Source organism: Pyxicephalus adspersus, chromosome 4 (assembly GCF_032062135.1).
Source record: "Pyxicephalus adspersus chromosome 4, UCB_Pads_2.0, whole genome shotgun sequence".
Taxonomy (NCBI): domain Eukaryota; kingdom Metazoa; phylum Chordata; class Amphibia; order Anura; family Pyxicephalidae; genus Pyxicephalus; species Pyxicephalus adspersus.
The window spans coordinates 81,675,686-81,693,451 of record NC_092861.1 but is presented as its reverse complement, the minus strand read 5'-3'; the positions used below and the strand labels follow the sequence as shown (position 1 = coordinate 81,693,451).

Below are 17,766 nucleotides of genomic sequence, written 5' to 3'. Positions count from 1 at the left end.
TAATGCTGATTGTGTCTTGCAATATTTAATAACACATTAGTTATACTTTTTTTTCACTTTTCTTGTGCTATTGTAGATACAGTTTGTTTCTGTGCTGTACTGAAAAGGTTATTCTGTTCTAATGACTGATATTAGGCTAATCACGCAATGTATGGTCATAAAACTACATTATCCAGAGTTTCCATAAACATAAGGTGACTGGTTTAGCCACTTATGTTTGGACTCAGAAAATATGTCTCAGGGTACCCTGTGACCCTATTAAAATATTTTGTGCCCAGCTTTGGAAAAATTGATCATAGAAACTTAAATTTTCATATCTGAGACATTTGGGGATGTCTGAGCAGTACATAAACCTTCAGACTAGAAGGAAACAAGTGTCCATATTTATATCCCAGTCATTCTGCAGAACATTGGTGGCTCAATCAAATCTATGGCTTTAGGCCCACAGTTATAAAAAAACTTTTCCAGTACCAGAAAGTGCTATGATTACAGGTGAGATATTTTGTTCATTTGTTAGTCTATAAAGTTCAAATAAAAGGAATAAAGCATAAATCAGCACCTGATATACATGTTCTGTAAAGGTCAGATGATGATTATTTCAAACAGTGCTGTAACTGTTCTTATTTCAAGGTGATCTCCAGTGCCTGTCTCTTTATACCTTGTTTTATTGATAAAGAATCGGTTTATCTGGGGTTTGTCCTTCCTGGCAGTGTCTATTGTTTTGCATCCTCAGGTTTCGTTCACATTGTGTGAAGGCTGATGTCATTTGCAATTGTTGTGTATGGAGTGGACCTATGTTCTGATGGTATATACATACTGATAACAATGGATGGTAACACAACAGAGCAGCTTTTTATTTACTGGCAGTTATTAGAGCTTATGTCGCTGTAATATGCTCCAAAGCTGTGTAAGGGGTTTTAAAGTACATTCGGGACAGAGCATATGTAAATGCTATAGACAGTGCACAGTTCACATATAAATACATGGCATAAGTACAACTCAGGTGCTCCACTGCCTAGAGGGAATGCACAAGTGACTACATGATTTATAGTTCAGTCTGGATCTGTTTGGGAAGCATACATTATGCTGACGGATGCAATTATAAGTATAGCATATTAATTCACAAGTAGATCCTAATGCTTCTCTTATGTTAGAACTGCATTCAGTATATATTACAAGACAGACTGTTTTGATGCAATAGATTTTTAATGGATGCTGAGATCTTACATTTATTTATAGTACTTGTATGGCTGTGAAAAGAACAAAATAGGTTATTGTACATACACTGTGTTCAAGAATAAATCATTGCTACAAGGAACCCATGACTAGAAGTAATAAAATGTTCCTGGATTTTGATACATGAGATTTATTTTTTATTAAAGTCAATGACAAAAGGAGTAGAGAATCTTCAATTGATAACTTGTAGTTATGTTCACAGAATGTCCAATCTGGTTAAATAAATAAGAATACATTTGCTAATCATGTTCTTAATTTATGGAGTAAAGCTTTTTAACTCAACTTTAAGGTAATAAGTCCCATGGTTTCCAAACAATGTAATGCATATGAAGACATAAAGAAAACAAATAAAAAGCAGATAAACATCATACATCTGAGAAGGTAGAAATTTAAGATGCACAGTAGGCAAATGTTTGAATGATAGATTGCAGACATATAATGTATGAAATACGTATACATGACACATTGTACATGTTATATATATATATATATATAGCTTGTGTCTGATACATATGTCATTTTAGGAATAATGTTGCAAATTTAGCTATGATATGATGCAACATTGCATTGTCTTTTTTTTAACAATCCACTGTAATTAATTGATGTAGCTTTTGTACTGGTATTGCAGCATTGCTATAATATCCAGGGAAGGCAATAATTAAAAATACACAGTCCAAATACAAAAAAAAGTTTGCCAATCAATACCTTAGCAATGAAATATTTTTTATGAGTGGGAACTACTTAACCTTTATGCATACTTTAAATAACTTGTTTGAGTCCAATGACGTAAAATGCTGTAAGTTATGAACATTAAACATGAACATGAAAATTTTATATTATCTTTATTTATGATTGGACCCATGGATTATGCTGGGGTAGGATATAAATGTGAAGCTCATTTTAACAGCAGTCACTCTTGCAAATCTGCTCCAAACTTAGAGTCAGGTAGGGAAGATATAGTGATTTGACCTATAGTGATTTTTACCTGTAATGGCTAGTTGAGAATTGGGCTGTGTAGTACTTCCCTAGGTGGCAATAAAGAACAAATCCAGCAATCGGAAGTGCTTATTAGTACACACAGATCTTTGTGGAAAGTCTCTGTTCTAGTGGTCAGCACTCAATCTGTTTTATATGTAGTAAAGGGAAGAATGTCGTTAACCCAGCCTCCAGTGCTGCACTGTTATTATCCCAGTATAAAAAAAATCAACACTGTAATAGGTTCTGGCAGTTTCAGGATAACTTTCCTTTGATCCTGGTAAACAGCTACCTGTCTTTAAAGTTTATATGACGACCTATTTAGCAATTGAACTGTTGCAAATTGTGTACTATGTCAATATGAATACAGGAGAATATTTTGGTAACACTACTATGTAATGTAAAAGTACTTCAAATCGAAAGCAAAGGTTTAGGCTTTATAGTAGGGAGTTTTTTGATCCACTAAAGTTCCATTTTTGTCCCATTGGCAAGATACTTCCTCACCTTTTGTCTGGTATACAGTCCCTTTAAAGTAAGGTGAAAGGTATCCCCAGATGAAACCAGAACAGGTGTTACCATTGGAATATTACCCCTTGCCTCCAGTATAAGATAACATTTTGCATTTGTTTAGTCTTCAGTGCAGAGGAAAAGAAATAGGTACAGTGACACCTGTCTAAAAGAGGAAAAAGGAGAATTTGTCTCACTTTGGGGAGATTTACAAATTCCCTAATAGAACACAAAACTGGTAGGTTTTTAAATCATAATCTACTTTATCCAAAATTAATTTAAAAAGTTTTGTATATACATATCCTTTAAATAATATACAAACATTGGCCAAAAAGATGTTATATGTCCTTTCAAACCTCTTCATATTGCAGTACACAAGTTTTCAAATTTTCTATGTGGGTTAGAAGCATCTTTTAAGGATAGCAACTTTTCATGATTAGGGGAGCCCAGATGCCCAATTCCCCCTTTGGCTGCCCAGCCACCTTCTAACTACCCTTCATGTAACCTCCCACCAGCCCCCAATAATGACACAAAACCCATTGCTGGATTAAATGGCTGAAAACAGCCGCTTTATTAACTTACAATAAATGTAAATATATATATCAATAAATATATAAAAAATATATTTATATCTATCTCAAAAACCTCAACATCTTCTCATGTAACATACATTTTTTACCTACATACCCCCAAAACTTTCAACACAACAGTCCCTCCCTTTAAGTACCAAAATCAACCCCCAGTATCCTTCAACCATCTTAACACTTGGCTCTAGGTCCTCAAGGGGGGCCATCCTTTTACCATCTCCAAATGGGGTCTTCCAATCACTAATTCTTATGTCCCCAGCCGCACCACACCGACTTGAGGTGTTACCCATCACAAAGCAGCCCCTTCACCAGCATCCATACTGTAGTTACCTTTTCTATAACCACTCCACCTTCCGGAGACACCACACCTAAGGTGGTTCCCCACCACCCAAACAATACTCAGATAACACCCTCGAGGACCGGTCAACCGCCCAAGCCTGTAAATCACAACCACAACCCCCCCAATCAACCAAGTCCCAAGGGTCACTTTCCCCCTCACTGCTTCCTCTCTAACTGACCCCACTTCCTCTCTGTCCTTTCCTTATAACCTTCTGACCCCCACCTCTATATTTTAAAACAGCGAATCCTGACCTTACCAAATGAACCATCCCCCATTAACCCTTCCCAGCTTGTGCCCTGAGCCCCCCACCTCATGTCCAGCCCTCCACCTACGGCCTCAGCCCTCTGCTCCAGGCTTCTCTCGTGGGAAAATGAGCTTGATAAAGTCGCATTTTAAAATGACATGTAGTTCATTGTATTTATCTCTGTTTCAATAATTGCAGGGACCTACTTTCTAGGTGCAACCTGTACAATACTTTATAAAGTTCAGGTGTCACTTTTATCCAGAGACTACAAAAGGATGGGAAATAAGTTCTGTATATTTTACCAAGAGCTGCAATGAGACATTGAACCTATCTTTGACAAAAAAAAAAAAACAATAAAATGTTATGTCACAGTATCATACACTGTGCAAACAACAAACAAACAAAAAAAAAAATAGATTAAAGTAAATCTAAAAAGTGCTTTGTTTTAGTACATTGTGCAAACAGAATATAACTTGCATTTTAGTACTGAAGCTTGTAATTACAAGCCCTCTATTTATTAAAATATAAACAAGTTAAACATTAATGTGCATCAGAATAAGAAATGATGCTTAACAACATTCTAAATATTTAAGAAGCTAATCAAAAGCTGCATTAATTTGAATCTTGAAAAAGTCATTTCTGGTATTGCTTGTATCACTGTCAGTATATGACAGTTTTTTGTGTACGTGCTTTTGTACATTCTCTATAAAGCAGTCTTCCCTAAATTGCTGGACACTGTATTGCTGTATACTTCCTTGATGTAAATAGGTACATGAAAAAATACTTCCGCTGCTAGAGGTGGGCACTAGAGTAAGCAGGTTGACATAAATATTGTACTGGATGTGTCTGCTGTAATTGGGTTTTCATTTTTATATCCAGTATTGCTAGAGTAGTGCTGAAACAATTTTCTTTCCATATAACTACATAGAGTCATTTATATAAAATATATCAAATTATATCATGAAGTAAGCAATCACTAATATCCTTTAAATAGCTGACAATTCTGGCATTACTGAACATAAATAGCAGAAAAAGGTAAGAAACAGCAAACAGTGTTTATGGGATGGGAGCCAGTGATGAGAGTGCAACAAAGAGGAGTTATGGAAATGAGGATGCTAAGGCAAGGCTGAAAACACTGCCTGGGATTTCAGTACAGCATTGACAAATTTTTTACTATAGAAAAGTCACATCATCTTTTGGCACAACCATCAATTTTTTTTCAGAAAATGCAGTGTTTTTAAAAGAGATACACGGAAAATTGTCACAATGTAACAACTAAAAGTTTGTCAAGTCAAGTTGCTAAAACTGGGCCATTTACAAAGTCAATTTTACCATCAAAATATATTTAAATGAAATATGGACTAAAAAATTATTTTTGTTACTAGACCGGTATGTGTACATGTGAAAGTTTGCAGCCTGGGCACCAACCAGCCTAGGGGTCTGTGTTGACAGGTTTCATCGCAGTAAGCTTTTGCCATCAGTTGGAGATACTGATAAGATCCTTTCAGTTCATTGCTAGTAAAGTTGACCTGCATTTCAATTGCTTCAGGAACCTATGTGTTATCTTAGACTTGTATCTGAAGTTCTAAAGATAACAAATGCCCATGTTCCCCAAAATCTTATGTTTTCCAATCAGCTACTATTATTCAGACCAAAACAGCTGACTTCTTTAGAGTTACCACAAAGGTCACTCATTGAAAGTAGAAAATGAGAAGATTAGGCTCTTCACATTTAAAATGTAAATTGTGGACTTCCACTGGAATTTGGTCCAACAGATTCGGTAGACAATATCAGAAAGGGTTAGATGCTTTTGTAAAAACACAAAGTTGGAGCAAACTAAATCATACTCTATAAAGACTGTGTTTATGTGTCATGAATGCCCCTTGTATTATTTTTTGGTATTTAAATAGTAAAAATATATTTAAAGTACATAGCAGAATTATTTTTAATAATTGTTAGCTTTAATTGAGAGACATGACATGAGTGCGGACTGTAAAACACTGCAGAAGATATCAGTGTTATTTGTAGGCATAAATAAATGCAATAAAAAAGCAGAAATGCCCGATAAGCTCATTGGTTCCTCCTGCTGACCTCCCCAACACTAAAGCTTCTTGTATAGAGATCAGGGAGAAGGGAGAAAGGGAGAAACCACTGAGCTCTGCAGGGGACACAGGAGCCTTACACTCCTCCATTAGACACCTTCTAATTGAAGAATTTGCTTCAGCAGAGGAGTTTCATCATCACAGGCAGCAGGAGTGTTTACTCTCTTCTTGGGTTGGTAGATGTTTGTAGTCATTTCTAAAGGAGTTGCAATAAATAAAACTATTATAGCTTCTCTATAAAATAGACTAAGCGGAGATGTAACATGTAATATCTGGTTTGCCCCATCTGGTAACCAATGTAAATCTTTGAAAACGAAACAAGAAAAAGGAAAACACAGTGTTACACTTTCCAAACAAAGACTGGAAATGAAAGCCAACAGTTGGTAATAAGCTTAGTTTTTCATATAGTTGGCTTTGAAAGTAATATCCTTACATGCCTTGCTGGGGATTAAATGTAACCATAGCATCCTAAATTCTTGACAAATGCACAAGAAGTTGCATGTACAACAAAGTAACATGTAAACTCACTTTTCTTCACGCCCATGCCACTTTGAAATAAAGTCTCTTGTTGGATCATTTCTAGCGCCCATTCCCAGAGCCCCATGTGACAGCAATAGATAATTTATGAGGCATCTGGCTCTGTCACATAGGTGAAGGGGTATAAGTCACATGATCCTTCTTATTTGAAAGTGTTGGGTGTTTTACTGTGCTCTCCCTGTCCACATACTGCACAGTGGGTTTGGTTTATTAAAGCTTTAGAGGACTGGAAAATTTTGACTATCATGAGGAACCTGGGTGATCCAGAAAAGCTGGTGAAGACATGCTGCTAGGTAAGGAGGAATTAGGTAAACTTTTTTCCCTTTTGCAGAATCAGCAAAAGTAAGGGTCACCTTAAAGATGTATTATTCACCTTACTGCTTAAGAAAAATAACATTGTTTTAGATTATAAAATGGTAATGTAATAGAGTTTAATGGGTCAGCCTAGGATTTCTGATTAATGTGCCACTCTACTTCCATCTCTCCAATTCAACCCTATAATAAATGATCTGTAAGAATCATATAATTTCATAGCCTACCTTGGGCGTGATGGCTATTGTCATGTGAAGACAATGAAGAGGTGCAGTGCTACTGAGCAGATCTATTAATTTGCAACATATAATTGCTATTGTGCTGCTTGTACAGAGGTCATTATTAATCTGACTGTATCAATAATACTGACAACATCACAAGCAGTAACAGTGATACCTTCAAAGATCAAACTTTTCCTGGCCTTGTCTGCTATTAGTCATCTCATTTTATGAAAAACGTTTCACTTGTCATTGCAGTTATGACAGATTCTAATACTGCTACTGACCTTCAGTATCAGAAGTCATTAAGCAACATGTGCAGCTAACAGCTAATTATTTTTAGCTTAATAACTAATAAACCTGATTCCTATTATATAGAGATATACTATAAAATTGCTACATGTTGTGTATATTAAATAAATATATATATATATATATATATATATCGTATTTTATGTAATTTATTTAATAATTTATACAATCTATTGAAAACATGCCATCAGAAATCAGACATACACGTCATGTCAATCAATTTTTTCTGAAGAAGGTCAACAAAATATTATTGATCATTTGAAATGTATAATGCTGTTTTTGTTACATGTGCCACACAATTTTTACTGGTAAAATGTAGAAAATAAAATAAATCAAATGTCAGTTTATCTTTAGATTCCATTATTTATGTGGTAAGGCAGTTTTATTTTAAATATACATTTAGATTTTTCTTCCTACTCCTCATTGCCCAGCAGCCTCACTGGGCTTCTTCAGGGGAGTGTTAGCTTTAGGACTGTACGGTCTGCACATGAGTTCAAAAGAAGAAACAAAAATAAAATGTACAGCAGTCTTACATAATAATATATTCAATGAAATAATTACAGTGTAGTATTTACTAAAATTGGAAAATATTGGGTGTATGAGGTAGTTGTATGTTATGCTAAGTATGTTTTTAGAACATGTTGAGCATGAATACTAATCCTTTATATAAACATATATACTTTTTAAACATCTTTAATAATGTCTAATGATATATTATCCAACATAGGATTGTTGCATAGTAAACCCTTTACTTATAACATAAAATCTAATGTGTATACAATTGTTTGGGTAATATGTAGGTATGTACTTAAAACTAAAAAGAAGCAGAATATATAGGGTGCCTAATAGGCTATTTACAGTTAGGTAGTTGCAAGTAAATAAACGTGAATGGTCACCTTTTTGATGGGACGTGCATAGGGTAAATCACAACAATGATTAATTGCTATTGGGAGTAAAATAGGAGTATATTTATAATATAGTTTGACTCCATAATGAAGACACTGATGTATTTAGTCTATGAGTTATGTGGGGATACATACCCATTACATGCAGTTAATTGAATACAGGCAAACAAGAAAAAATGCCAATTAATCCTTATATGTTGTCAGCAGATAAAAGGTCCTTTTTGTATAAGGAAGTGATATGGTGGCGGGTATCTAAGCTTCATGCAGATATACAGGATGATCCAAAAATAGGTGGACAGTAAATGATAAGATTTCCATATACTCTTTTAACACCCATTTTCTTGCATCAGTATTAAAATATTTGCCATTATGGGTTCTCTGAACTATCTGAAAAGAAAAGATTAAATTTAAATACATTTAGTTATAACATTTATTATAATATAACACAAACACCATAAAATAAATCCTTATTATTTTCTGTCCACCTACTTTTGGTTCACCCTGTGTGTGTGTGTATATATATATATATATATATATATATCAGCATTTTCAGCATTTCCCAATAAGGGTTTTTAAATGTAGCCCATATGGGTCAAATTAACTTGTACTCCATATATAGAAGAAATATTGGGTTAGACATACACAGTTGTTAAACATGCCCGAAAATTATGGATTTTTGAGTCAACTTGTAAATAGCAACAGTGGTCTTGTACAAAAGTCAAACAGGAAAAAATAAAAAAAAGTTTGCATAAAAGAATGTAGTTTCAAAGGAAATGTCATGTTTACTCACTTAACTATTTTGTTTTCCTTCGGTACATCATTTGATCCTTTCACCTTTCATGTTTAAAAGACTCCTTCATAGGAATGGAAAAAAAGGTATATGTGTTTAGTTACTTTAGCTTAGGGTAACACATTCTGGCACCGTATTGCTAATAGACATCTTTCTGGATCAACACCTTTGGTTAATAAATGAAATTTGGAAACCTGGCTAGTTTTTCTTTTTGATAGTGGAAAAGAGGATTTTGCATGTTTTCTCCTGTCGGTATTACATTGTACATTAACAAAACATGCCACAGGATTTTACATTCCTTTTTAAATGCTTTTGCATTCCTTTCTAAAAATAAAAAGGTGTTTGTTGTTGAAAAAGCTAGAAATGACTGAAATGAACTTTGTGAATCCACAATGGCTCTAAATTAGCTGAATTGTATCTAATAAAGATGAAAAATAATGTGAACCTTTGAAAATCATTCATTTTCATCTTGTATCACTGGTAAAGTAAAAACACTAGCAACTGTGATAATCTTTACTATGTTTAATTTACAATTATCTGAAGTATCACAAGCAAGTAACCATATTTATATCAAAACAATATTTTATCCTTTGCTTAGTACAGGCCATACACATCCCATGGAACATTTTATCATATTCTGGTTTGATTACCTTTAGAGAGTAGACCCAAAATTGGTTTACTAATGCTTTAGCACAGAATTTCCCTACTGCAAATATCTCTGTAATTTTTAGTGCCTAGAATTGATTTATTAAGGCAATGGAAAAAAAAGGAATTTTGCATAAAATCTGGAAGATTGTTTTGAATTTTTTCTACCATTTTGGTTAAACGCATTTCAGTCAATTTAGAAGGTCCAATAATGTTGTTTCAAGGGTGTGGGGGACCTTTATTGGTTACTTTGGGTTAGAAAAGCCCCTTTCAACTATCCTGGCCTGTTTTGTGCCACAAAACATTGACATTGAAACAAAAGGAAAATAATTCATTTTATGGGTCCATACCCAAGTAATGATCAGATAAACACATAAAAGAAAAAAAAAACAATACAAGGAATACTATGTGAAATTAAACTAAACCACCCTAAATAAGCCCCTTACAATTAAACTCACTCTCTATGTAAAAAAAATCAATTTAGTAAAAACCACCCTGCCCATACCTAGTTTTATTAATAATAAATTTCATAATTTTTACACAGAGTTGTACAGTAATAGATGCTGCGGTCGACCAACTTGCATACACAACAAGTACAAACTATAAAAAGGAGCCAGCCTAATCAGGTTTACAATCTATGGATAAAAGCAGAAAATGAACCCAATGAAATTGGAAACAAAAAATGTTTCATGCAAAAATCAATTTCTGTTAAAACATGCAATGGTTAAGGAAGTATTATATGGAAAAATATAAATTGATAATCTATCCAGCATTTATGTACTGTGTGTGAAGTGGAAGTTTGGAATACAATAACTAAAGGAATTAATGGCAGAGTCTTGGTGATGGCAAATCACAAATGGAAATGAGCCTTTCCTCATACCAAGTACCTTGGATGGATCAGAGGTTCCATTTTCTGTTTAAACACTGTGCTTGTACTATGGTTTTGGAGCTCCATCTGTGACCCTAGATATTCCTATATTGTAAAATGTTATATTACATTTTCCAATTATTAAGGAACAACTGTGAATGGAATGCATATAACAAATCCTAACACATGTATTTTCTTTCTTTTATCTAGATTGTTTGTCATGGTGCAAGATCACATAGCGACAGTTATATAAAAGATGAAATATAGAATGAAAATGGTTTAAATATTAATCTCTTGATGAATCTAGGCCATAGAGCTAGAGGGGAATCAAGCATAGTGTTGGAGTGAAGTCATCTGGGGCACTGGAGTGGGTATTGGGAATTATTCTGATTCGGTGTTCTTTACTAGAAACAGTTATACGTTTGTAGGATGTATAGAAATGTGAAATGAATATATAAACCTTTAATGCTATAGGTGATGTGTGTGGGGAAGAAATCAAAGCCTTTTAAGTAGGTGTGTACCCTGCAGCCACGCCACTTAATATTAGGTTCACATACAAAGTTAAGCTTGTGTTATGTTTAAAAAACCTCCTTACGCATACTAATCTTGCTGTAAAATGTATATATTTATTAACAAGTAATAATAAAAGCAGAGACAGTTAAATAGGTAAATATTAAAACAGTAACATAATGATAAAAAAATATTTTTTTTTCAGTATATAAATAGTCTATTGGGACTTATTATAAATAATGATTTAAATTGATTCACTGGGCAATATTATGTTTTTATTTATTACGGTAAAATAGGTAGTTGTGTATTGTTTATTTTGTATTTCAGTGTATTGTATATAGATATAAAAATACATTTTTATCCATTTTGCAAATTACTTACTAACTGATTTATAGAGGGCAGAGATAAGGAATAACAGTTCAAAACAATTAGTCTATTGTAATTTACTAGCTGAAATCTGCATACTTAGGAGCAAGAACAGTTTGTGTCATGAGAAAAAAGGCAGATTGTGCTGAAAACAACATGGTTACCCTGAAGGGCCTTGTGCCTAGGTCATCAGATGCCTTTAGTCAGCACTATGACATGAACCTTAGTTACTAAATGTCCAAATGTACAAAACAGTTGAATTGCAATTTTAGGATTCTCATTTGATACATTACATCATATTCTATAACTGATTTGTAATTTGCTGCTAAAATATACAGAAGCTTTATTTCAAAATGGAAGTGTTTTTGGTGCAATGGTAAACTGCAGCTTGGTGTGTAGGATGTGGTTACTACTGTACTTGTGGACAGCAGTGGGCTTCATTTCTTATCGCCACTCCCAGCCGCCATTCTTCTCTACTGTGCGCTTTTAGCCTGAGACTGTGTCAACCTTGTTTGCACTCAACCTCTCTATAATGTGTTTAAATGAGGCTGAGATTTTAGTGTTTTAAGGAATTTGATGTTCAAATGGACCTAATCGCTGTGAACTGTGGAAGAAGCTGCCTGCTCAACGGTGCCAAGAAGCAACACTATCCGCAACCACAGCTACAATCCACCTCAACTGTATTGCGACAACAATTCCCTCCAACCGCATGCACAAAGTGGTTCCCAATCGCTCCCATTCATTTGGGAGGGTGGTTGAGCTTGTGGTAGACCACTACAGTAAACCGCATGTGTAAATTGGCCTAAAAGAGTTTAGGCTGTTCTCTTAGCTAAGAATACTGAATTATCACTGTGCAAAGGAATTTTTACTTAAGTTTGGTGAAAATGCAATTTGCAATAAAACACAATTACATACACGGAGGAAAAAATATGTAACATGACTATGGTTTTTTTAAAACGCTGCATAATATGTCTGCGCTATATAAATACTGTGCAATAGTAATAAGGATTTCTGCTTGCACAAGGATGAAGTCAAAAGAGGTTCACTTTTTCACTGAGCTTTTATTACTAATAATAGGAGTTACACTGGGCCTGATTTTTTAAAGCTCTCCAAGGCTAGAGAGGATACACTTTCATCAGTGAAGCTGGGTGATTCAGCAGCAAACCTGGAATGATTTCTTAAAAGGCATTTGCTATTTGTTAGCAAATGTTTTCAATCCTAGACCAGATCCGTTCCAGGTTTGCTGGATTACCCAGATTCACTGATTATTATTATTGTTATTATTATTATTAAACAGGATTTATATAGCGCCAACATATTACGCAGCGCTGTACATTAAATAGGGATTGCAAATGACGTAGTGTCCTGTAGTGTTAATATGGGGAAATATTTTTTTAGGAAAAACCTCCTGGTGACTTGTTGTTAATGTGAGTTTACTTCACTTCTAATATTTATATTTTTAATATTTGCTAAAAGTGCCAAAGGAATCAACGTAGTGGAGGAGAACTTGCAGTATTATTCCTATTACTGATTCCAAATCAACATTGTTGTGCTTCATTGTACCAACAGGGTACAAATATTACTGTCACTAATGTAAACCCAACCTAAATATTTATAAATTGTCAAATAAAACATATTTCCCTGCAGCAATGGTAAACTGTTAAGATACAAGTGCAGGAAGGAGAGCAAGTCTGGGCTGAAGAGGCCTCCCACATACACAGAATTTACCACAAATACGGTGCAGAAGGGCCACTTAATATTAAAAAAAGTTACTGATGTATTACTATTTTTACAGGATGGAAATGTTTTTGTCTTGTTGGAGACAGTAATGGTGTCTCTATAACTGATTAATTCTGGCACCACACTTGGAGAGCAGTACCTTTCTGACAATCTTTTTTTTCTATGTGTTTTTCTACTTTTTATCCGATAGGATAGTTCCAGCAACCGGGTCAATATCTATTTTCACAAACTGCTGAGCTGATTTTATTTCCAGAAATCTAGTTGACATTTCCTAGTAGTGATACAGTCACTATTGTTCGGTAACTACTGCTTTCATTCAGTCTTCAGCACTACTTCTTTGCTATTACCAACATAATTCAAGCATGAAGCACAAATAATGATGGATCTGTTGAAGAAAATGTTACTGAATCTTGTCAGTTACCCGTGACATCAGTAAACGCAGTACAAAGATTGCATTACAATTTTATTTATATGCATAATCATAGAGTTGAGTCGGTGTCTATTAAGTCACGTCTCCTACGGTTTTCTTAATATGCTACAAATTACATTAATAATTATCATTTGTGTCATCATCTAGTGTGGTAGATGAATGCTTTGCTATCTTTGTCACATATTGGAGGATGATGACACAGCTGCATGAGAAACATTTCTAAATATGTTAGCAAGTGTACTTAAAAAGTCCTGTCAAAGCTGATGCAACCAATTTCTTTTAGAATGATATATTAGGAAAATCCTCAGAGATAGTGTTGAGCAGTTCTAAGGATTATATATTTCAGTGTTGGGAAAAAGTATCTTATTTTCAAATGAAACACATGTAGTAGAGAAGCAAGAATACTAAAAACTGTGTATACTGAAACTTGAGAGTTTGCTAGTTCATTTTAGCTTTTTGGCATATTCTTCCATGATTAATGGAAACCTGTTTGGAGATATCCATTGGTAGCCCCTTTTTTGGAAAATGGTAGTTGGCTGTCTGTCTCTGGTTGTTGCTAGCTTTCAGAACAAACGTGCAACCAATGAAGTCCAAAGTCATTTCCCATTGTACTTTGTACTGAAGCCAGTGAATCGTTCCAACCAGACAGATATGTTACAGTATTTGTAGGAGACATAACCAATTACAGTTTTTAGAACTTTTGTGGTTCCTTCATGTTATTTAAAAAAATATAAATGGTATCCCCAGGCAAAAAAATATAGGAAAAGGTTAGACCTTTCGTAAAGTTTTTCTATTGCTACCAATTGGGGAGGTTGATCCATCTATTTATACTGGTGACCATTTTCACTGAAACAAAAAAACAAGTTTATACCGCAACACAGGTTAATGGGAAAACTTTCAATGGGGGCATTTGTTCCAGGTAATTAGAAGTCCTTTCACTTTGGATAATTTCCACTAACTTCCTATAGTGTTTCTAGTACAACAAGTAAAGGTAAATCTCCCCAACAGTACATAGACAGCAGAAAAGAACCTGGCAGGGGTTGTAAACTTTCCCGACTCTACACTTTGTAGTTTTGGCTACTTACACACAGTAAAAATCCAACTTGGTAAACCAACCAGGTTCGAAAATTTTAGTCATTTAAATCAATGACATATATACAGTATGGCTCAGACAATCTGACCACTGGACAATAATAGCTGTCATACATATACTAATGTTGGATCAGAACAGAAAGTTCTGATCTGAGGCTGATGCAAGTTGTAATGGACTCTAACTTGTACATACTTGTGTGAGTATGTACATTTTTTTAGCTGTGATGACTGTAAAGCTAGAGGAATAAATAAAAGCAACGTCACAAACAGATGGTTTAAAGCAGAATTCCAGTGCTAGAACTAATTAAATGGTAGGGACAACAGAGTCGTCATCATGAAGGATTATAGCACAGTACTCATTATTTGTAATCTGTAACCTCATCAAAAGCTTAGAAAACATACAGGAATGCTAGATGCAATGACAAAATATTAAATCTGGGGATGAGTAGCCTACTGATAAAGCTAGTCTTATGTGTCAGCACTACTAATTGACAGTACAAAACATCACCTCTTTACTTGTGTTCAGTCACAGAAATGGAATTAAACATGAGATGTCCCATGAGTAATATTGCAATGATGTCTATCTCTTGAGGACCTCCAAGGAAAAAAACATTATGTGGTGATTTACCTGTGATGGAATGGGAGGGGGGACCTCCTGTAGATCTCTGGTTGCTATAGTTATTGTAATCTCCCTTGAACTAATTATTGTCATTCTATGTGCCTAATGCATATTTCTGGTATTAGAATTAGCACAGAAAGATCATATCATGGTGGTTTTTTTTAAGCAAAACAAGAAACATGATACCAGCCCTTAGCAACAAATTAGGTTGCATCTATAATCCACATTGAAATAATAAAATTGAAAGAGCTATAGCTGTTCTCACATGTTGTAATGATTTATTTACAATTGTTTGTTCTTTAAAGCCAACTTTGGGTGCCCATATCTCCTAATGTCTGGAATTGAGATGCTTGGATATTTTTATAATATTTTGTCTCTTTGTCATGGTAATTTCACTTAGATTTGTGAATGAGGTGAAGTTCTGCTGACCTCAGCCATCCAATCTATGTTCAGGCAAAATCATTTTTTCTTTAGTTTTTTACAAGCACATGGTTGGGCATTCCTTGCAAAATGAATTTTTATCACATACAATAAACTAAGGGAATGATCTCTTGCAGAATGATATTATACTTCGCAAAGGGTACAACCTATACACCTAGTAAATCAACACTACAGTGTCTAGAATTCCAAAACCCAACCCCCTATGATATGTGTGTACTATGTTTATAAAAATAGAAAGCTGATCTCCAGCCTCGTCTTGTACCGGCTGATCCCCTGTACTGATATTGCTTTCCGATATTTCAATGCACACTGTGAGCTTTTCATCAGAAGATGTAACAAATCAAATAGAACCCACATAATTTCTTCACTAGTAGACATGGACATATATCCCTTTCTTCTTCATCAGAACTGTCCTTAGCTTCTTCCTTTCATTGTTTGTAGATCTTACAAACAGGGAGACTCAAAATCAAATGTGAACATTAACATTATTACATTTGCCTGCATCACACAGATTTAATGATGATGGCTCTGGGTCTAAAATAAAGTATGGAATAAAAAATAAAAAAAACAAAAGGTTTCATTTGGAGATTTATTAATAAAGCAGAGAACCCGACATTCATTAGACATTTTCTGGTGAAGAATCATTTGCTGGTATTAAAAAAAAACATGGACCTAGAAGATTCTCTACCGGGGAATGTTGGCAAAATGTAAGATTCACTGCTTTATTAATAAAATCTTGGTAATTTTATAAGAATTTTATTAGGGTAAAAAAAAAAAAAATACCCCCCAAAAAAACTGACTGACTTGCTGTCTATAACTAAAATCTACAACAGTAGCTTGAGCATATGCTTTATTTTTAATATAATGAACAATATATATACATGCTATTATACATGCCAGAATTTCCTGGTGTTAAAATGGTTAGTCACAAAGTATATATGCATAGAACTTACACTTTCAAATACAGTCATATTGTGGACAATATTTTTTGATATGCACTGCACATTGACACTACTTATTTAATTTAACAGCTGATAATAAAATAAATGTACAGGTTGTTTCAGCAGCATGTGTATTTGTTACACATTCTCTAGGAAATATGAGTGCATCAATATTTTACTATTGTGGTATATATTTGTTTTTATGCACTTTGACTACATGGCAATATAGAAGAAAGAGTAATTTCAAAGTAGGCCCCGAGCATTAATATTTGAACAGGATAAGGCAGATGTTTGTGCCAGGGAGAGTGCCATAATGGATGCTGCAATTAACTTCAAGGTCCTTATGGCAGAGCTCATGGGCACACTTTTACATGATGTCTCTTGAAGTGGCAGCTAATGTCCTGCTCTGCGGGAAATGTTTTGTTGCACCTGGGGAGTAAATATTGTTATTTTCATATCTAGTGATAGGAGACCCACAAGACCCACAATTGTTGCAATGTGTTCTGAGCAATGGCATAATCAATTTTATTTGTCGTTTTATTGCTGTAAAAAAATAATGCTTTTATTTCCCATGTCCCTGCTGCTTGGGAAGATGAGCAAATTGTTTTTGAGAGCAGAGAATTTATTTTCTTGTAATAAAGCCAAGTGATCCTGCTGGTAGCCCAGAAACTGACGAGTTTTAGAACTGATGCAAAAGTAACAATGTATTCTAAACACATTAGACCAAAAATTCAAGACATTATGGAGTGCAAATAACTGCAAATCTCAACAGATGAATTGTAGGTGCAATTTGGAGCATTTCAATTTGGTTTCAATTATTTATGATTTGTAGCCAAGCATGGGGGTAGAATTGATTTGTTATCCCAGTTGTGTCATCTGCTCTTTGTTATTTTACTTTTATTGTTATGTTTGATAACCCACTTCATGCTAGTAGACCAACTCTTCTTTCTTCGTCTATGTATCCATCGGACATTAAGAAGCAATCTGATTATTTTATAATATCTCATTTTCTGACAGTCTATCTGCTAAACCATCAAAAACATGGCATC

At 34.4% G+C, this 17,766-nt stretch overlaps 1 protein-coding gene across 1 annotated transcript in view; it reads left to right on the top strand.

Moving 5' to 3' along the window:
* HS3ST5 (heparan sulfate-glucosamine 3-sulfotransferase 5) overlaps positions 1–17,766 on the top strand; it is a 156,566-nt gene that overhangs the window by 842 nt on the left and 137,958 nt on the right. The window lies entirely within an intron of this gene.